This window comes from Serinus canaria, chromosome 12 (assembly GCF_022539315.1).
Source record: "Serinus canaria isolate serCan28SL12 chromosome 12, serCan2020, whole genome shotgun sequence".
NCBI classification, from domain to species: Eukaryota; Metazoa; Chordata; class Aves; order Passeriformes; family Fringillidae; genus Serinus; species Serinus canaria.
The window spans coordinates 9640046-9661785 of record NC_066326.1 but is presented as its reverse complement, the minus strand read 5'-3'; the positions used below and the strand labels follow the sequence as shown (position 1 = coordinate 9661785).

At 42.4% G+C, this 21740-nt stretch overlaps 1 long non-coding RNA gene across 1 annotated transcript; it reads right to left on the bottom strand.

The window, feature by feature from the left end:
* Window positions 1-2820: 2820 nt before the first annotated feature.
* On the bottom strand, window positions 2821-13790 carry LOC115484124 (uncharacterized). The gene is made up of 4 exons (XR_003944851.2): window positions 13733-13790; window positions 13347-13627; window positions 4550-4722; window positions 2821-3921 (listed from the first exon to the last, which is right to left on the bottom strand). It is a non-coding gene; the product is annotated as an uncharacterized LOC115484124 (long non-coding RNA).
* Window positions 13791-21740: the final 7950 nt, after the last annotated feature.

Here is a 21740-nt window from a genome sequence, read left to right as displayed (position 1 = left end):
ACCTATTATGAGCCAGGGCCTGATTTTATATTTTGTTTTTTCTCCCTATCCCAACTTGTCTGGGATGGGGTGCATGCCCTTTTTCTGGGACAACTGTGGTCAGGCCAGTCTCGTGAGGCTTCCACCTCCCCCTGGCATGACCTCAGCTCTATATTGCTCTCTGTGCTAATGCTTTTCAGAGCTTCCCAAAATCATTAACCCTGTGAAAAACCTATTGGTGATGACCTAGGGCAAGTTAGGCATCACTGAATGTAGAGGATGGTACTCTGGCCTGGTGAAAGGTCACTCAATTTTGCTTTCTGAAATTATATGAGAAGGTTCGAATGGGGAGGGACAAGAGCTCTTTGCTGATGTGAACTTAGGATGGGGGAGGAATTTTGGTGCAGAGGAGCAATGGCAGATGTCAGAAGTATCTGAGGTGTGCAGATGCAAGAGAATCATCACCAGTGGCAGAACTGATGCTGACTTCATCTGGATCAGGGTTTCAGTCTGGTATCTACAGCCACTCAACACAGCTGGCTTTCTAAAGAAAGTAAACAAAATATTGTCATGACTGGTCCTGGCAATCCTGGCCCTCCTTGTGAGTATGTGAGTATGGTCCATTTCAAAAGCATCACCTATGAAAATGATCCCCAAGAAGCCATACAGTAACATCTTTAGTTCTTTAGCAAAAGTCACCATTCCTCTAATTTATCTGCTGTAATTAGAAGGGGCATCACTTTTACTATGGAGAGTTAAACACTAGAATTAGAGAAAAACATTGTTAACAAAGAAAGAAGGAGGGCTTTAAAATGGATTTTGTTATTTTAGATGTTAAGTTTCTCTGACAAGTTATGCAGGGAGTTTTTTTAACAAAGAGCAGTGGGAACAAGAAACCAGTCATTTTACATTTTGTCAGCTGGAGTGGTTATGGCTCACTGTAACAGCAAGAGAAAGGATCAGATAATCCAAAAGGTCCTTTCAGCCCTGTTTTCCTAAAGTATATATTGACTAACAAACATAAAGGGCAAGGGAAGTCTGCTGGGTGGAGCCAGGGTTAATTACTGTTCACAGCCCAGCATGTGAATTATGATAGGTATGCCACAACCTGGCTGGTGTAAACTGACAGACTTTAGTGGAGCTGCAGTAGTCTAGTTCAGCTCAGGATTTAACCTTTGGTGCTTAAAAATGTAGCCATTTTATGGACAAAAAATACAAAAATGTTTCCTTTCTATTGCCCTTTAGCCCATTCCAGATTTACATCAGCCATCATACTTACTTTCCTGGAGAGTATATTTAAGGTGAACAGATATCTCAACTTTACCATTTCCTGGACAGTAACCCTTGCCCCTCCTTTATTTCAAAGTTTGACTTATTCATTTTCCTAGCTGTGTCCTCTGATCTTTTGCAAATTCCTCCTTTCCATGGTAGTTTCCCCAACACGTTTATGCCAATCTTTTTACTCCTCCCCATCCATTTGGCTCTGTCACTCTCATTTAGTCCTTAATATCTATTCTTATAGATCACTTTTGGTTTTCCTCTTCCACTTTGGCTTTTATGGATGTAGCTGTGGCCTGTAGCAACCTGAGAGTAAATTTAATATAGAAACGTGTTCTACCTATGATGAAGGAAATTTCCCTAATCACGTGTTGCCTTCATTAATGCCATATTTTACTTCAAGCTTTGATCTGATTTGCTTTCTACAATCCATTTAACATCAGAATTTTGCAGTTATTCTGTTGTGAAAGTATCTTTCATGTTATTTCTCTTTACCAAACATTTCTGTTTGCATTCTGACAGATTTTTCCATTAGTCCCAGGGGCTGTGAATTCCTTTTGAACTGTGTTTTCCCTGCCTTCCCTGGTATTTGCAGCACCTCCTGATTTAGATTCAATATCTGAATTTAATTAGTATGCTCTCTTCCCTCACTCAGATCACTAAATCTGTCCACCAGGAGCAAAGGGAAAGGATGAGCCTGGAGCAATGTTTGCCATTGCAGAGGATCAGTGAATGGCAATAAGCATGAGCAGAGGAATTGTTAATATCAATACCACACATTCCTGGGGAGAGAGTTGATGGGTTCTAAAGTCAGGCAAAATGATACATGAATGTTTAGTCTCAGGTGGCATCTTTTGCAGATAAATTCAAATCAAGCTGCAATAAATTCATGGCCCTGCTGGCTAAAGCTGTCAGTAAAGAGTGTGAGGAGCCCAGCCAAGATGTAACACAAGAATGGATTAACATCTACCAGTCTGCCTGGGATAATGCAAACTCCAATCTAGCTGCATTCCTGGGATAGAAGGAGGACATCTGAATGACAGGATGCAGTTTGTCATCAACGTGGAGGTCTTGATTAAAGATAACAGAGGTTCTGGAGAAACATAAATGAATGCACCAAAAGCTCTCTGAGTGAGAATGACAGAAACAATGGAACCTAAAAGATTCTTAGCAGGGATTTGTCATATAGTTTGGTCTTTTAGGCTCTGGCCAGAGCAGTGCCAATGCTAGGAGATCAGTGCTTTGATCTAATTCCATGACAATCAATACATTGCAAGGGCATATTTCACATGTTCCACAAATCAGCAGGTGCCATTTGGAGATGGATTACTCTGTCCCTTCTATCCACATGTGATTGGCATGTGTTCCATTATTTATGTTCTCCCCAGATAGATCAATAGAGCTATTGATCTCCTGAATAGGCTAATTTTTTTCTCCCCATCATTGTCATAATCTGAGAGCTGACTGCTGACTCTGTTATTTTGTTTTGCTTGCAACTTCTTTAACTTCTCCCCAGAATTAAAACAAAGGCTAATCCAAACTCACCCGTTTTTCACCTGAGAGTTTGTGCATATATGTTGTGAATGAAGACACACTGACAGATAACCTCCCACCTCCTGATGAGTAGAGTAAGTGTTATCTCAACTGCAGCAAAAAGGCTCAGATGTCCAAAGAATATCGAAGTCCAAGGCACAGGGAAATACTGACAGTATGCACATTGTGGCCTTGTCCTTCTGACACAGATCAGATAGTGAGTGACAGCATGAGGGCATAGAGAAAAACACCAGTGTCACAGTTTTTGAAGCCACCAGGTTCCTTTACAGCAGCATCTGCTACACCAAAGTCAGTTGGTTGGGGAGCTCCAAATTTCTGTGGGTTTTTTGCATCTGTTCTGGCCAAATGCAGAGGGTGAGGCAGCAATCCCCTGGTCCTGGGTTAGCAGAGGGGAAGAATGGTTTGCTGTCTTGTGTGGGAGAGAAGAATGGTGGCCCTTTGAAAGACCCAGGGGCCTGCTGAGGTAGCCAGTTAGAGGCAATATTCAGGGTAATATCAGAGGTCTACCGTGCTGATAAGAGGAATAATGAAATCAGGCTCTTTCACATGGTCGTTCAAGTGGGCATGACTGAGGACTACTTTCTGTGCTTCTTCATAGAAGGCAGTCATTTAGAAAGCCACTGCGGCTTGTTGGATGTTCAAATGAGGGAAGCAAAGGATTTTTTATTCTGTGGTCATGTCAAGGGAAGGATTTGGCAGCAGACAGGCATGCTGGAAAATTATAAAGTGCTGGAGACAAAGCTATACTGACAACATAGAGTGAGTAGAAGGAAACTTTCCTTTAGGCTCACTGAAAAAAATAGAAAATAAGTTTGCCAGTTATGTCTCTTTTTGTTTCTTTCTAAAATGGATTGGTTTTTCCTCCAGAAATTCTGCAAAAGTTGTAGGCACAAGTAGCAGATGCTTCAATTGCCAATTTGGAGAGCAATCTGTCTACCTTATGATCCTTATTCTAGAACCAGTGCCATGAAGTACCCATTTGCAGAAACATTTTAAGTTTTTAGCACATCTTCTTTCAAAACTTACCATTGGAGAAAGCTTTCCAGGCTGGGAGTTCAGCTTGCAGCAAAACAGAGGAGTGGAGTAAGAGCTGAGGGGGGAAAGCATGATCTGTGTAGACAAGAAGAAACAAGTTGGAAGCTCTCCACCTGCCTGTTGTTAACTGACACACTTGAGCAAAACCAAACCACAAACAGCATCTAGAGATTTGCATCCTGCTACACTAATTTTTTATGTCCTCCCTAGAGTTTGGAGAGGCTGCACCTGACCTTTGTATGCACTGACTTTAGTTGTGCCAAGCAAGCAGTTCAGTAGCAAACTAAGTGGAAATAATTATTTTAATTAGTGTAATTGGATTACACTGAAGTGTTTTTGGGGACTGCTGTTCTGCTTCAGATGTTGTTCAAACTGTCCTGGCTGTACATAATTTCTAAATCAACACATTACGTAGGGGTTTAGGCAGAGAAAAGGGAATTGGCCAGAAAAAGGCCTGATTTACTTCAGATTTGATATTTGATAACACAAGGAACGTAGGGTCGATTGCAGTAGGTTTTTACTAGGACAGCAGATTTTTTTGTAAGCTGTCATCATGTGCACCTTATTTTCTCAGGAAGTCATGAGGTTATAGGTATTTTTTTAACCTTTGTTTCTTGCTTGTCATCAACAGCTGAAATCCCATCACCATCCACTGTGAACAGAAAAAACAGGAAAAAAAGCCCTGTGTTCCACAGGAGCTTACCTTTTAACAGGAGCAGGTCATCACTCAGCTACCCAAAGCACTGAAGGCCCTCAGTCAGTATAGAGAGAAGCAATGGAGATCAGATTGAGACATGCCCAAAAGCATGGGCATTGCTGGCTATAGAGTTGCATCTCAAAAGGTATTTGACTTCAGCTGATTACATCTGCTTTCAACTAGTAGAGGAAATGATGAACAAATCATCAGCATTATTTCCCTCCACAGCAGCTTTTTTGAGGCAGCCTTCCATAACCTTATGTACTTGACAGCATATTTTAGCACTAACACTTGGTATGGCTGTTTCTTCTCCTGAGAGAAACTGTGATTCTCACTAAGGAAACCCCTTGAATGCAATAAATCATTTACTGGAGCACAGTCCATTGCATTTCAACAGATCAGCATTTGGTGCTTGGAGTTGGTGGCTGAGATCAGACAACACCAACTGTAAGGAAATTCAAATTCTGAATTTCAGTGTTGGTTTCATTACTGGGCTTCTGCCTGTGTGTTGGGCAGGCTAAGACTGAATTGGGCTTTCATGTAGACTGTTCTCTCATTCCTGTAGATCCTCTAAATGAGATTAAAAGGGATGATAGAGCTAATACCTCCTGCCCTCAGTGAGATCATAGCAGGTTTCTTGAACACTACCTGAAAAACAGATTATGATGGCCAGAGTAAATGTTTGGTGAAGATAAGTAACTGGATGATAAAACTAAATTCCTGTGGGTTATCCAAGGAAACTGTAAGGGAAAACAGGCTGGGAGAAATTGTAAAAATAGTTTACTCACATGAACATCCAGTATTATATTAAACATGCTAAGTTTGGGATATACTAGAGCTTCTCTTTTTATTACATCCTTAACAGTCAAGTGAACATGGTTTTAGAAGAGTGGAATGTTTTAAGCAAACATTGCTGACCTAGATTTTCAAAATGGGTGAGCTTGAGGACACTGTCTTCATTTTATGCCTCGTTAACTTTGCCTGTTCTTTAGAGTTTCCATGGAAACTACCTCTTTGGTGACAGACAGAAACTTTTGATGGGTCAAGTAAGAAAAAGGTAACAAGAGGTATTAGGGCAGAGAATATGTTACAGAGCCCTAATGGAAGAAGGCAGTGAATGAACTTCGAACATAAACAAAGGGATGATAGTAGAAGACCATAAATGTCAGTGCATTGACAGTGAGGATGATTCAAAGTTACTATGGGATGTGAAAGTACAAACTTAACAGAGCATGACCTTGTTCTGATAGTTAATGAAGTTAAGCTGGGCTCAGAATAGAATAACAGAGATCAGTCTGACTTTGTCATTATGGATGAATAAGTACAGCTCCAACCCAAAATTTCAAACGCGATGGTGCTGAGAGAAACTCCAAAGAGCCCTAAGCCTGATGCAGCTTTGTGCTTAAGGCACCTGTAGTAAGAACACCTGTGGTAAAAACACACTTCTGCCCTACAGATGTATTGCACCCAACCCATTTCTAGGCTACTGTGCATCCTGCACTGTCCCTGTCACTCTGCAAAGGTATCAGTGATGTAACTACATGAGTGTATTATAGACTGAACTATTTCTCTTGGTTGGTATTTTAAGTTAATGATAGGTTGGTGTTTTCTAAGGACATCAGAAATGCAGTCAGCAGCTTAGCTACTGGACTTATCTCTACAAGTGTGCTTTGTGACTGGAATTCAGTTACTAGCAACATCTAGAGCCCTGTAAGGAGGAGGCACAATAAAAATAAATCTTCATCCTGGGCATGGGGTGAGAATCAACAGTCAAACTTAAAAGATCCATTGTCAAGTTGAGTATGTCTTTACCTTGGATAAGAAGTACTTTCTTACAGTAAGCCCACCCTATCCTTACCATTCCAGACTAAAATATTTCCCTTCTGCTTTGAGAAAACTTTAAATTTGCATGCATTACTTCTAGTTTTACATCTGACAAATGTGATCTCATAGTTTGTAAGTCAAAAGTGATAAAAAGGTGTTTAGATTCTTGTCACAACATAAGTTTTCAGCAGAACCAGACTGAAAAATATGCAGGCAGTTGGACATTAGAAAATGAAGAGCTGTAGGTGTGATTCTGGCTCTAGTTTTGTGGGATTCTGGATGATTAATCTGATACTTTTCTCAAGACTGTGTTTTCCAATCTCTAAAATGATATGATGATATCTATATTTTTATAAGTATCTCTTCTAAGGTCTAGGAGTTAGAAGGTCTGTATATATACTGGGGGGATATATGCCTAGTATGGTCCAAACTATAGTATTAACTGCAAGCACCTTTTATTGCCTAAATACAAAATTTCTTTAAATAGAGCTGAATTGGACTCCTGAGAGGGGGAAAGGGTGATGGAGCTTGTCTTTCTCTTCCTTTTTGCTGGCAGGTTTAAGGACTACTTGTGGTCACATGGTTGGTACATGAGATACAGAGTGGAGCTGAGGCTGGCACAGCTGCCTGTCTTGAACACAAGCATCTATTCCATGAGGCACAGTTGGTATGAAGACTCAGTGCTCATCAGGTTGAATTAAAAATCTGGAGTGTAAATTTGGCGAGCTTCAGAACAGTGTCCTAGAGTTCAAAATAATGCAAGCCCCCTGCCCTGTCATTGCACTCTGTTGGGAACCAGCAAAAGATGAGATGAATTGTGATGAGGCTTTAGATGGGATGCTGGTGAGGCTCTGATGGAACCCTTGGCTAGAATTACGGACCATCTCCAGTTCCAGAGAGCTCTTCCAAAACAAAGACCCCAAAGCTGGAGACTAGTGTGCAGCAAGTCAGCTTTGCTCCTTGGGCTTTGTGAGAGGGTGTCCATTGCTGGGAGCATCCTTGTGAACTTCACAGGACTTGGTCATGGGTGACAAGGTGAACCGAGCTAGAGCTGAGGAATCCTGCCTGGCTTGTGTGTGCACTTCTGTGTGTATAGATATAAAGAGTAAGCACAGAAAGCAGACAGTTGGTGTCATCACAAACAGTGGCACTGCTCTCTCCACTTTCTGTGATGTGGCCTTGCTGTTGTATCCAGTGTAATGGTGAGCCCATCCCTCATCTTCTTAGTCTGCATTGCCTGTGTGGGCTCTAGGACCCCTCCATCCCTAAGCCTGACTGCACCAGAGGTGACTGAGACAGAGATCCAGGCTCCTTTCCCAGGTGCAGGAATTTGGAGCCATTCCTGCCCATTCTGTCTGTCCAAGGCAGGAGTGAGGTGAGGCGAGGCTGGTGGGGAAGGTGGCAGGAGCCAGGCTGGAGCAGTCTCTGCTGGATCTGTTCCCCTGGAAGCAGCCAGGCCTTGGTGCCTGCATTGGCACCTGGATTTACAAACCTGCCTGAGACTTCATGAAAACATACAATAAGGAAGCTAAGGTGTGAAGTGACGTGTGAAGAGGATAAGTGGGGGTGAACCTGCTTTAGGGAGAGATTTCTTGCAGCCATGGACAACTTGACTGGCCTAACACTACAAGGGTTTTCCCCTTGCCTATTCTTTGATCCACTGTGGATGGGTCATTTCAGGTGACTCTTGTTTATCTTTGAACTTTCAAAAGATCATGAAAGCACTGAGCAGAACAGACATAAAATAAAATCACGTGCATTTGTTTAATGTGGTGACGTATGTGGAACTGCAGAGTTACCTGGACAGCCTGAAAGGTCTGTCCAAAGGCCAACTGAAAGACTTCTTTCAGTTCTTATTTTCATAATTATGTGGGCATGGTAATTTGTAAAAGCTCAATTGCCATATGCAGCGTTGAGCATCAAATTCTGCTCTCAATCCCATCAGCCTAATTAAAATGTAGTTATATGCTGATATGTTAATAATGTTGCTGAAGCTGCTAAAGTGCTGTTGCAATACACTTGGATGTAAAGAGCTGGACACACCAAGGCATGACAAAGGGAATTGCTGGGTCAGGAGTGCCTCAAATGGTTCACTTCCAACAGTGGTCTCTCAGTGCCTGTGCTGCCACGTGTTTTTCCAATGTTTTGACTCAGCCTTTTCAAAGAAATCACAGAACTTTTCTCTTGCATGAGCACAGTCTTGGCTTGACCACAGGCCCGTTGGCCTCCTCTGGCCACTGGTCCTTCAGTGTCCTGCCCATTGTGGCATAAGACAGATATTTCCAAGGAATATTCCCCCTTCACAGGGGTGGGGAAATCCTGTTGCTCTGGTTTCTTGGTAACTGGGCTTTTATGTACCCAAGGATTGTGAAACAGAGGCTGGAACATGCCTTTTTCTCAGAGCTCCTCTGGTTTCAGTTGTCACATCTATAAGCAGAAGAGATCATGCAACACATGCCCTCTCAAATCCTGTCAGCTGGGGAATACTGGGATCTTTCAAGACAGGAATTGGTTAGTCCCAGCTTTGCCATTTCTCCAGCAATGCAAATGTCTGTTACCCAAAGGCTATTTAGGAAGAAACCTGTCATGATAATGACTGAATATTCAAAACAACATCTTATGACCAAATATTATGAAATCATTAGATTAAACACAGAAAAAAAGGCACAAGTTGCCAGGGCAGATTCCTCCTTTGCTCTCATGTGACTGTCTAATCTACCCTGACCTGCCAAGTTTCTTGAAAGGATGTTAGTGTCTGAGCTGGGGACATTAGTATGATAGCACTTCTCTGTATTTGCTAGCATGAGAGCAGTAAGGAAAGCGTGTACCAGAAGGAGATTGATGCTGGTAATGTAATTCACTGTTATGGCTCTTTAGAGACAGAATTCACTGTAATGATCTTGTCTAAATTTTGAGAAGATTAAATCCAGGAAACCCATAGGATCTAGATAGGGGTTTTTATTCTTACTTGTTCTGAGAAACAAGTACCTCCTCCTTGTGGGAGCTGCCTGACTTCATCACATCTGACAAGGGAAGACAGTACCTGACATTCTTTATAAGACACCTAAAGCAGAGATTATCCTTAATTATCCTCAATATTTGTCCTATAAATTGCCCTGTGGCAGTCAGAGACATGCCCTGGCTTTGGGAGCAGAGTGCCCTGGAGGCACACTTCCCTGGGGTGGCCCTGGGAGGCACTGTGTGCCTGTGCCAGCTGACTGACAGGCACCTCGGGGTTAAATTCCTTCCTCTGCTTCCCCCTTCTTTCCAGAGATTAGTAAGCAAGTTGCTGAGCTTTACCACAAATAACCTGACACCGTCACCTGAGGCCTCGCTCCAGGTGCTGCTGCTCGGGTCAAGAACAGGGCAGGAGCCAAGTCTGCCCTTTGCTCTGTGTGCCAGCAGGGAAGAGGGATGGGTTCTGTGCCCTCCCAGAACCCAGAAGGTCCAGGCAGCGTGGGTGGGGAGGGAGGCAGTGCTAGATTTCTCCAATAATCCCTTCCCTGGGTGGAGAGTCCAAGTTGCAACTGAGTTATCGCAGTTACCCCAGACAACACCCTCCTTCCTGAAGCTCTCACAAAGTGTGATTAATTACATGATAAGGATAGGGAATGAGCTGCAAGTGAGCAAGAGCTTTGTGCAGGGGTTAACTGTGTGCCTGTGACCTTTGCAGTGTTGCTCATGCTCTCCAGCTGCCAGACACGTGGGCTCCAAGACCCCACTGGTATCAGGGTAAGACAGGGCCTCTTGAGATCTGTAAACTTTTGGACATGGTGTTATAATTCCCTGGAAGTGCACTGTGATTTGCTTTGCTTTTTGAGGTAGTGATGGGTTTAGAGTAGAATTGTCATCTGCTACCACCAAACAACCACCCTTGGTGCCCACAAGGATGGAAGGTGGGGGACAGGCAACAAAAAGCAAATGTGTGACCACACTCTAAGGAGTTGTAATCATGACAGTGATATCATACTGATATTGATAATTAAGATTATGAAAATAGGCAGATTTGTTATCTTAAAGAGTATTTCAATCACTAGAGAGTTTGGCTTGACACATTTAATTTTTTTTGAGTTAGTGCTTTTCCTTATTGTAGAGCTGTCCTTACAAAACATCTGTCTCCTCATACTTCTGTGGGTATTATGCAAATATCTTCTCCTAAGCTATCATGAAAGCATCTTCCCTTTTGTGTCTGGAAATCAACCCTGCCCTGATGGAGCAGAAAGTCCCATTCTGCAGAGCCAAGGAAAAACAGTTTTATTATTAGTTTACATAACTTGAAATAAAAAAGGTCCCTAAAATTTGTAGTGTGGAAAACTTCACAACATTATAAACCACTCAGGCTTCAGCACAGAGACCAATTTATCCATGTCATATGACTCCATAGAGCCAGGAAACAATGCACATCTCTTCAGCCTTCTTGGTCAATGTGATGAGTTTCTTCGGAAATAAAACATCCCATCATCAGCCAGGAAAGGGGTGTTTTAGACCAGATGTAAGACACAAACTTAATCAGAATTTACTGACTTCTCTCTGCAAGTGAAGTTGTCTGGTAGGGAAAGTGTTTCCTTACAGAGCAGTTCCACCTAAGTTTAACTGAAGTCTGTAGAGTCTTAAAACATTCAAGTTGTCCTCTTCAGGCCTAAAAATCAAATTCCAGCTGACAGCCTGCAGTTGAAGTATAAGCTTTCAAGGGCAGAGGGAATTCCTTTATGTCTATGAAGTAATCACCATGTGCCCTGAAGCATGAGGTAATCTTACTAGACTACTCAATTTTTATTAAGGTCCAGTGAGTTAATTATACGAAATTCCACTGTTTTCTTTCTGAGGAATTTATTGAACAATTTCCCCAAAGTTTGTTAAAATCTACCTAGCTCAATGGATAATGGCAATTGCAATCAACTCCTCTGGGTTTTATCTATCAAATTTATTTTGCAGATTGTCTCAACATACAAGGTCTCATAAAGTCCACTTCTGCAAGGCCAGCTAGATATTGCCTGAGGTTTTCATTATTGGGAAGAAAATAGAATGTATAGGAACTCTTGAAAAAAATGAGAAATGTATTTTATGGTCCCAGGTGCTCTGGGACAAACAGATGAGTTTGACTTCAGGGTCTCACCCTTTCAAGTAGGCACAATGTATAACTTAAGTGGCAATATTATTTACAGTGAATAAATACCACCCTCTAAGTATTTGGGGGATAAAAGCAGAGGCCTAAGAAAGGTGAATTCTTCTTGTAGTGCAGATAAAGTGCAAGGGATCCCAGGCCTCTGACATATTCATCCAAGTGACCAATTCAATCAATTCTAATGCAGCACTTTGTTATCACTGCTGCCCACAAAATAATTCTTCCACTTCCATATCACCCTGCTGAGCAAGGCTTGGAAAGCAGCTGTGCCAGCACTGTGGGCTCAAAAGGAGATGTCCCACAGGGTGACCAGGGCCTGTGAGAACCCTGGTCCTGGAACCCACTCCTCTGTGGCCCCTTGATCCCCAGGCTCAGGGCATGCCAGAGGACACGTTGTGTCCCTCAAAGTGCAGATCTACCTGTCCTTGTCCTTCTGCTTCAAACTAAACCAAGCCAAAGGAGATTGTGAGGGTCCTTGTGAGGCGTTACTTGGGAACAGGGACTGCAGCCTGAGCTGTCCTGTGTGAGCTAACCCCAGGACAGGCCCTTCGGATCAGCTCGATGTGCGTGCGCTGGCAAAGCATCATGGATGCTTAGGCAACTGTTATCAGATCTCTGTTTATAAATACAAGATTTTGAATTTGGCTTGAGTGCTTAAGCTTACTAGCAGGCAGGCTTCCCCCCCAACAAAAGCACAATAACAACAGAACGAACAATCACTGTTTCACCTCTCCCACATTAGCTATTAATAATGTTAATTTACTTCCTTTGAGAGATACCATATGGCCCCCTTCCTGATCCCTCTAGAGGCATAAGAAAAAACTAAGGAAATTAGAGAGACTCCATAACGCTGATGGCCACATCCAATGTCTTATCAGACTTCCTGTTGTTGGGAGTATTGTTTTCCTTTAAAGATTAATATTTACAATGGTTACTTAGTTATCTTAGTTCATTTGGTGACCATTAAAGATTCCAGCCCTGAATGCGATGAATGAACCTCCTTTTATTTGTCCTTGATGACTTATTTGTCTTGTGCCTCGTCTGGCTGAAAATCAAGGAAAATAATTATTGGGTTGGGCTTTTACTGCAATTTCATATGAGGGTTCAAAGTGCATGTTTCTGTTTGTTTTAGAGTGGGAGCCCTTACCTGCTGTTTCTGCTGATGTATGCATATTTAAGAATATATGTTTTCTGATTAGAAGCAAAGTTAAAATAGGTATTTTCACCTATTTTTCTTAAGTTGCATGCCTGGTTTGAGTACTCCTTGCAGAAAAAAGAGGATGTTTCACATTTCATCCACAACTGGATGTGCAGCAGCCATAAAGGGTCACCAGGGGGGTCTTTTATGGGACAGAAAAGGCAGCATGTGGCTGTGCACAGGCTAAAGGAACAATAACCCAGTTCAGAGTCTGTCCTTAGTTCTCCCCTGTTTATCAGCTGAAGTTCAAGGGATTTCTCAGCAAGGGCTAAAGAAACAGTCCTTTTTCTCCTGTATTTTTAAATAAAAGCCCAAAGGCAAAGCAGGAAGCAGTCGCTCAGAGTGACACAAATGGGGATCTCAATCCAGCTGCCTGCTTCCAGAGCTACAGAGGCATTTCTAGGCAGAAGAGATTTTGAAGCCACCTTGAGTTGTCTTTGTTCCTGCTAAAGAGGAGTACAAAAATGCCCTTGTACTCACAGGGGTACTAGACCCAGCCCAGTTCTCTGGAGAGCACAATCTGAGGAAAACTTAGTCCATACTATGAATTGCTGGGTTTTAACTTTGTGCCATGTGCAGCATTACTGCAGGGATGAACCTGGGTGCATGAGCATGCCCTGTTTTTCCCCTCAGCTTGGACTAGAGGCACACCTTACCTTCCCTGGAAGTGGGAGCTCCTACCAGTTCATCCTCAGCTGCCCTCAAAACAAATTCATTTCCATCTTTGCGAGCAGAGCTCCTGCAAGTGCACTTCTGGTGGTAATCCCAATGCTGGCCACCTTTCCACACATCCTACCTACCCCAGCCCATCAGTGTTTTCTTGAGTAAAGTCCTCTGTACCACAAGGGCCAGGATTCAGCCAGGTCTGTTTATGATGTGATAACCATTTTGCAGCATGAACCTCACAGGCGAGGTGGTTCTCAGGCACAGCTGGCTCCTAGAGAAAGGATAATTTATAATCATGACACTTCCAAGGTCTCTCTCTTTTTCTCCCCCTTCCCCCTCCCTTGCTCTCATCCCAACTGGTGAATATGGGACAGACCATCCCAGCATTTGCAGGGGGAGGCTGCTTTTCAGGTTCCCTTGCAGAATTCTGTCTCATGGTGAAACAGCACATTTGATGCACTTTTATACTGAACTCATTTGCAAAGTGACAGATGTTTCTGATACGATAAGGAACGTGGGGCAGCGGCCAGCGGCGCTGCGGAGCTGCTCGTGTTCCTCACCTGAATCACAAATGAGATAATGCTTTCTTATCTGTTAAAAAACACAGCAACTGCACATATAAATAACACGTCACCAAGTGCCAGCTGTTTGTGCCAATGACATTTTTCTTAAAAGAACAGCTCCCCCCATCATCTGTTTTCCCTCTTGCAGAAAATGTGGAGCTCTTTTGCAAGTGCAGCAGAAAATATGGTTTTTTTCTTTTTTAAGCTGCAGTTACTTTAAAATAATTCCTTATGAGCCAAAAGCAGCTTTTATGACTCAGGTTTGGGCACTTTTTTTTTTTGTTTTGGTGGGGGGGGTTTGGGTTTTTTATTTTGGTTTTTGGTACTTCCTTGTCCTTTTTCTGCATCTCTCTCTGAACAGAAGAAAGTAAGTATCACTGCTGCTTTCTGTCTCTTGGAAATCATTCTTGCAGACCTCGCTGGCTTTCCATGATTTCAGGGCTTCTGTTCTGAATGATATGGAAGAAAGTTACTAAGTGTTTAAATTTTTTTTTCTGATTTTGAAAATGTGAAAGAGAACAGGAAATCACTTTTCTTAAGGTTTATAAAAGGGTTTTTGTTACCTTGAATTTAGATTGAAGGTAAAACCACCTCTGGAATCCCAGACACAGAAGAAAGCAGGCCTGCTCGTTCAGTAACCTTTACTATTAATTCTTGCAGACAATAGAACTTAAAAATCCTACCAGGTGAAGTTGTTCTGGTAATTGATCTGTTCGATGTTTTATTAGGATAAAACTGAGAAGCATTTTTCAGCATTTTGCCAGCTCAGGCAGGGACGTATTTCTGTTACCAATGACCTTCTGGGAGAACTTGACTGCAGGGACATGATTCATTGGCAGCCTGCTGGTGACAGCCTTGTTTCTATTGTTCTAAAACTCTGGTTTCACATTTCTCCTGTTAGATAAGCTGCAAACATTAACTACACAGTGAGCTACAAATAAAGTGTGATGTAAGAATTAAGCCTATTATCTGATTGGCAGTGGAGGGCCACTCTTCCAGGTTAAGGGTTTGAGCAGAAGTTTTGTTTTTTGTTTGTTTTTTGTTTTTTGGGTTTTTTTTTGGTTTTTGGTTTTTTTTTGTTTTTGTTTTTTGTTTTGTTTTTTTTAAAGCAAAACTTTGGCTTCTTACATTAAGGGTTTGAACAGAGGTTTTGGTTGTTTTTTGTTTTTTGTTTTAAAGCAAAACTTTGGCTTCTTACATTACTGAAAGCATTGTCCTCCCAAAAGATAAAATATTCCTTTGGAAGCTGCAGTGTGGATATATATAGAGTGAGCTATAAATAGGCTGGAGCTAGTTCTGCACGGTACCAGTGTTCAGAGATATTAAGGACAGATTCTGATTTTTATGGCTACACTGGGGCCACTGAGAAAAAACAGTCTGAAATGGGGGCTTTTAAATTTTATTCAGTATGTTTAGATTCACACCAAGGTAAGAATCTTGCTGGGGCTTTTTACGTATTTTAAGTAACAAAGGAGTTTGGTGGCCTCAGTTTAATCTTCATTTGAGTTGGAGATTACATATCAATTTCTGGTATTCTTATTCAGGACGAACACCAAGGCAAATGAATTCCCTTTTAAATGAGGAATGTCTTGATTATCATGCTAGCTGAAAAATAGGTCTATATACTCCCACAGCTCAGCTGCTGTGAGTGGATGTGCATAAGGACTGAGAAATGGTTGCTATTCAGCTCCTTCAGATGTTAGGATGACTTTCAGCAATTGAATGATTTATGATAATGTTGATATTCATGCAGGTTCTTCGACTGCCAGGATGAAGACCACAATGCCTGATCAGTTTCTTTTTCTTCAGGCATATGGTGGTTACAGGCTGACATTGGAAAATTCTCTGGCTGAAGCAGTATCTTCCCTGCTGCAATGGGGTGGAGACTGTGGGCAAGGGGACAAGAAGAAAAGTACCTGTTTATAATGGATTATCGACCAGGTGTTATCTCTTCTGCTGTAAAATCTTAACAGGACAAAGCATAATAATGCTATTAAGGGCATATGAGACAGGGTCAATGCCAGGGTATTTACCTTACTTAGCAAATTTGCGATAAATATAACAGATTCCATGTTCCCACAAGGACTTTTACAGCAGCTTCTGATTATGCATTAAAACTCACTGCCCTCTGTTGCATCCTTTCTTAGATTTGGACAGCAAGGAGAAGCTTGTGCCTTTTAACATCTGTGCAGTTTTGAGGCATCATTCTGGGTTCCTAAATATTTTTTAAATTTCTCAGGTACACCTGAAAGAATAAATTAGGCCAACCACACAGAGATGCCTGGTGGGGTAGGCTGACAGGTCTCAGGGGTACATGATGGGCCCCACGGAGCACTTTGGGGTTCAGTCCTGTGGCAATCTGCTGTGCAGTGGATTGCAGGATTCAGTGGAGCAGCTTTCATTCATACTAGTGAATTCCTGGTGACTCGTGGAGTGTTTGTTGAGGCCTGTGGTGATCTTATCCATCATAACTGAAGTTGTGTAGTTTCCTTCCAAGGATGCTCCATAAGACTTAATGCATCAGACTTCACCAGCCAATTTATTTAAGACTTCTCAATCATTTCTGGAGCAGGACTTCACTACTGCTTGCACTTCTCCTCCTATATGCTGTCCTGGCCACTCTCAGAGGCTGTAGAATGGGGGCAGGAGAGACAAGAGCAACCTCTTTCATGTGTTCCTTTCAGCTCAGGACTCACTGCACAGGGACCCTGGAAATGGGCCATGCTGAAGTGCTCTGCAGGCAGGGCCCATTGCACACCCTGGGAAACATCTCAGAGCTGCCTTCAAGTGCTCTGGTGCATGCCAGAAAGAACACAGGACCTGCAAGGACCTCAAAATCACTCCATCCCTCTAAAAGTGCTGTGTCTCCTTCTGTCCTTGCTATGAGCAGTTGGGACAGCTGGGAACAGGGAACTGTGTCTACAGATACGCTGATGTTCCCGGGCCAGTGACACGTAAATATGAAAATTAGTGAAGGACTAAAAGCACACCAGGGCAGCTCACTCATATCCCACTGCTGTGAGTTCCTTTCACACCCAAGGAAAGTCCCCACTGCTCTGCCACCCTCTTGAGTTCAGCTCTGGCCAGCTCCTGTTGTATCAAGAAATGCATCTCTGCCTGTCCCTGTCTGCAGAGATGCATTTCTTGATACAACAGGAGCTGGCCAGATACAATCCCAGCCTTCCTTTTCAATTCTGCACCCTCATGTGATAAAGTCTTTACTTGTGTCATTCCACTGACCTTTTACATTGGTTGGTCTTGCTAGCAACTGCCCTAGAGCTCAAACTTACAGGTGAGCACCTTCTACTCCTTAGTCTTAGCTCTGGTGCTGACTGTGGAAATATCTCCCCCTGTCTTCAGCTGGTTCCAGGTAGAGAAGGGAGTTTCTGACAGGCATAGCTCTGTTATTTATCTAGGCTGGTCTGAGTACTTTCCCAAAGAATTTGTGAAATACTCTCTGAATGATCAAAGGCACAAGCATGTGACTCCAGGTCACTGGAGAGAGAGCTATTTAAAAAGCACTAAAAAAAGCAAATCTGAAAGACTATCTGGCACTAGAAAGCACTTAATTTAGAGAAGTGTCCATGTCATGAGTGAATGTCTTGTCATAAGCCAATATTGCAGTATTGCTCAGGGCTAGTGCAGGTCCCACTTTTGTGTGTGACACATGGAGAGTGCCACACTGAAGGTAAATGTGTTCATATACAGTTCAAATACCCTTGGCCTGCAGTCTTTTTTCTTTCCTTCCTCCCATCTGTTGGACCCCTGCATCACTGGGCTGTCTGGTTGATTCATATAGTCTTGTGCACTATCAGTTTCAGCTTGATCTTGTTTTGGCATCTGTGCCTTTCAGCATCTTTGAAGAAAGCCATTGTAATTCCACGAGCCTCCACGTTTGTAGAGTCACTGCCATTTCTCAGATGCAGATAAAATGCTTCTGTCTTTGGGACTGAAGATTTGGTGTCTCAGATGAAATTGTTTTATCATCATATAATATAGTTAAGCTTCTTACTTGGAGAATTGTTGGAGTAAGGCTTACTGCTCTCATGGCAATACATACTTGCACTTATTTTCCATGTCTCTGTTTCCTGCTGGCTTGGTTTAGGGAATAATAATCTAATGAAGGGCAAGAAGAAACAAACTGGGGTGAATTATTGCCTTAGCCCTCTTTTTATTTCGAAGAGTTCATCTCCTTTCAAGGACTATGTGGATTTTTCAGTTTCACAAACAAGACCTTGTCTAGATCCTTTTCTTTGACAGGTACAGGATCACACAGGAAGCCCTATGAACTTTCTGACACTCATTCTCACTCAGAATTACAGATTTTTTGTGAATTCCCTTGCTGCTTTGTAGGATTATTTCACCAACTGTTTTTTCCCCTCTACAGTTTATATAGTTAATGGACACACATTCAGAACGGATAAATGAGTAAAATGAGCAAACATGATTATCTTTCCTGTAATAAATTGAGCAGAGTGGGTCCCTTAGCATCATTTTGTGTACAGTCCTTGGCACCGGGAGCCTTACCAAGATGTGCCAGCTCAGCTCTCCTCATTCAGCTCCCTGGGAAGGCTGTCAGAGTGGCAGCAGAGTTCACCTAAGAGTTTTTCTTCATGCCTTGCTCTGCAGCTGTTATGTGATTTGCAAGCAAAGTTTCTTCTTCTTCAAAAGCACTTTCATCTTCTGGAAACCTTCCCACGAAATGCCCCCTTCCCTAAATTATTCATGTTTAGGATAGGCCTTCTGGTGCCCCGAGGTATCAAATACATATATTGACACCTGCTGGATTCCTGTCTGTGTTGGCAGTGATAGGAGAGACCTGTGGACCTTTAGTGACATGAAACATTGTGGTTATATGTGTCTTTCAAAGCCAGGATGGAGATGCAGCTGAACTCCACTCCTTTACCCTTTGGCATCCACTTTTTCTGAAAAATTTCTTCCAGGGTCATATTTCAATGGATCAATAAAGCATATGGCCTTTCTGCTAAAAAAACAAACCTGAAAGTATCTTTGACAAGCTGAAACCTTTGACTTTCCAACATTTCCATGTGCTGTTTGGTTCCTTTGGATCAGCAAGAATAGCCCAAATATTAATATTAGCTGAACAGCCTTGTAATCCCAAAGAGAAGAACTTTTCCCACTGGGGGGAGGCTCTCTCCTAAAGGAGCCCTTTGTATTTTCTTGGATGTTTTGCAAAAGCTGCACCTGTACGTGAGAGCTTCATCCAGATATCAAATATGCACTTCAAAGTGTTCTTCCATACAGCCCTGAAATGAGAGCCCTTGTGCATTTGATAAATCAAATGGGAGTCTCATCTGATTATACAAATATCATGTAGCTACAATGGCTGTGCTCTAATTAGTTTTTCAGCCATGAACCTTTGATAGTGGCCCTTTTCTTCAAAATGAGGTTTTATCTCCTATACTGGTCAAAATACTTTTAGTTGTCAACCTGTTAACTAAATTCCATCTAGTCCATGCATATTACCAATCCTTCTCTAATGTGCATTAACAAGATGAATAAGATTATTCTAATTTTGGAATCTCTTTTGCATTTAACAGTACAGATTTTCCTTTATGTAGAACACTATTCATGAAGACACATTTTCTAAGCAAGAGGTTGGATTACTTTTTGCAGATCTCAGATCAGTCCAGTGCTTTGTCTTCTCTGGCAAAGTTTTTAATTCCCTCCTAGCTGAAACAAATGCAAATACATAAATTTAAAAAGAAGAAAAAAAGCAAAATCCAACCACAACCAGACAATTGCCCACAAACGTTGAAAGTTCTGTCCATCTGAATCCTCCTGGCTGGAATTGGAGATGTCACAGGCAGAGATATTTCAGGTACATTCAGCTCAGTAGCAATAACCACACCAGCTTCTCAAGTCCACCACTTTGACATCTCCAGCAGTTTTCTATTTCATAATGGCACAACTGAAGGCAGAAGGCAAGCCTGACCTCTGTGCACTCTTGTAAGCACAGAGTGCCAACAAAACACAGGACAAAACTGAAAACCATTTGCAATTCAGCAGGGTTCTGCAACACTTCTGCAAGTGCAGTAGAGTGACAAACAAGTGATAGTCTTATGCACATCATTACAGGAATTTCTACATGCTTATGATGGACTCTGATGCTCACCAAGTTTCTTTCTAACAAAGCATGACTTTATTTTCCTCACCTGCTGGCTTGCACTGCCAGGCCATGGGCTTTGCCCTCATACTTGAAGGAGAGAGAAGCCCTGATGTTGTCTTCAGTGGTTGCCTTTCATGCTGAAACATTTTCATCCTAATCTCTTTTACTGGCAGCATCCAGAGTCAGATGCTTAAACCTCATCTAGAGACTGAATAATTAGAAAAAGAGATTGTATCCAACTGCCTCATGTACTCACATGTGCCTGAGTGGTGAAAAGTCACAAATGTCTTTCTTCTCTCTCGCTCCTTGACTGATCTTTAATAACTTTATCCCTCTCAAGTACAGCGGTGGTGTGGTGTCCTTTCATACACTTTAATAACTGATTTCCCTTAGTTAATACTCAGTGTTACCTGGTTTCCCTTTGACTTGAGGTTTATATTTTATGTTTTCCCAAGGCAGGTATGAAGGCTGGCTACGCCCAGGTGCTGCTGCTACTGCTGAGCTTCCACTTTACATTCCCCAAATTCCAGCCTGGTGTGTCTAGGCAGATATCTCTTGGCTGTTTAAACTGAAAAACAGTAACACTGAAACACGTTGAGGTTGAAGAGAAAGTCAAACAGCTGCTTTAGGCTTAGAGTAAAAGAGTACCAGCTGAGAGAGATTTTGTAGGCAAGAAAGCTAAAGGAATGGGTTTTTAATGCAGGAGCAGAAACACCTCTACAGAGACATGTAGGCTGAATAAGGATATGATGTGAAAATAGAAGAAACAGGTAGTTGAAAAATGGCCAATTGTTTTAATTCCAGGGAAATTCCAAAGCAGGACTCGCTGTAGCACACCCAAACTGCAAACATTCTGACCGTTTTAGTGGTGTTTTCAAGGTGTCTTGAATCCACTGTTGATTTTCCCCCTCCCACTGCCCTTTTATCAGCAAGGAAAGATGACAAAGCAGAGGGGGAAATTAGAATATTACACTGTTCACTACCCACAGAGTCTCAGTGACCATAAAGAGAAAGACAAGCTGACGTGCAGAGAACCAGCTGTGAGGGTTCAGCTGCCTGCATGCGTGTGTGCAGCAGAGAGGGTGCAGAGCGTGGGGGATGAAATCGTGTCACTGCATAAGGAGTGGCTTGGGCTCAGTAATTGTTATATCTGAGGGATCGTGACATGCAAGCAGGGAAAACAATGATGTTTTCAGACTCTGCAGAAAAGCAAAATCTTTGCTTCTCCCAAGCACGGCTGAACTTTGTAACCAAGAGCTTAATGCCATACCAGGTCAGTTGGGATATAATTGTCTCTAACCAGAACAGTCAAAAGTTGGAGTTTGCTATCAACTGGCTGAATGACACCCAGAAATTCTTTCCAAACTTACAAACAAGCAGAGAGACAAGTTTGAACCTGAACTCCAGGGTAATCACACCCCTCAGCAGCATAAACAAACATGGCACCAGCTAGAAAATTATTCTTGAGGCGTCACTTTTGACTGATGCAGATGAGAAGTTTCCAAAGTTGGGGTCGCGACCCCGAGGAGCACTGATGGAAGGGAGGTCATGAGCCCGGAAACAAGGCTGGGAGCAGGCAGGCTTGGGAACTGCTGATGGAGGTAGATGGATGGTCACGTCAAAGGGGTCCCCCTGGAATACCCTTTTCCCCTCTCCTGCCTCAGAAACAGAAACTAGGGAAGTTTAAAGCT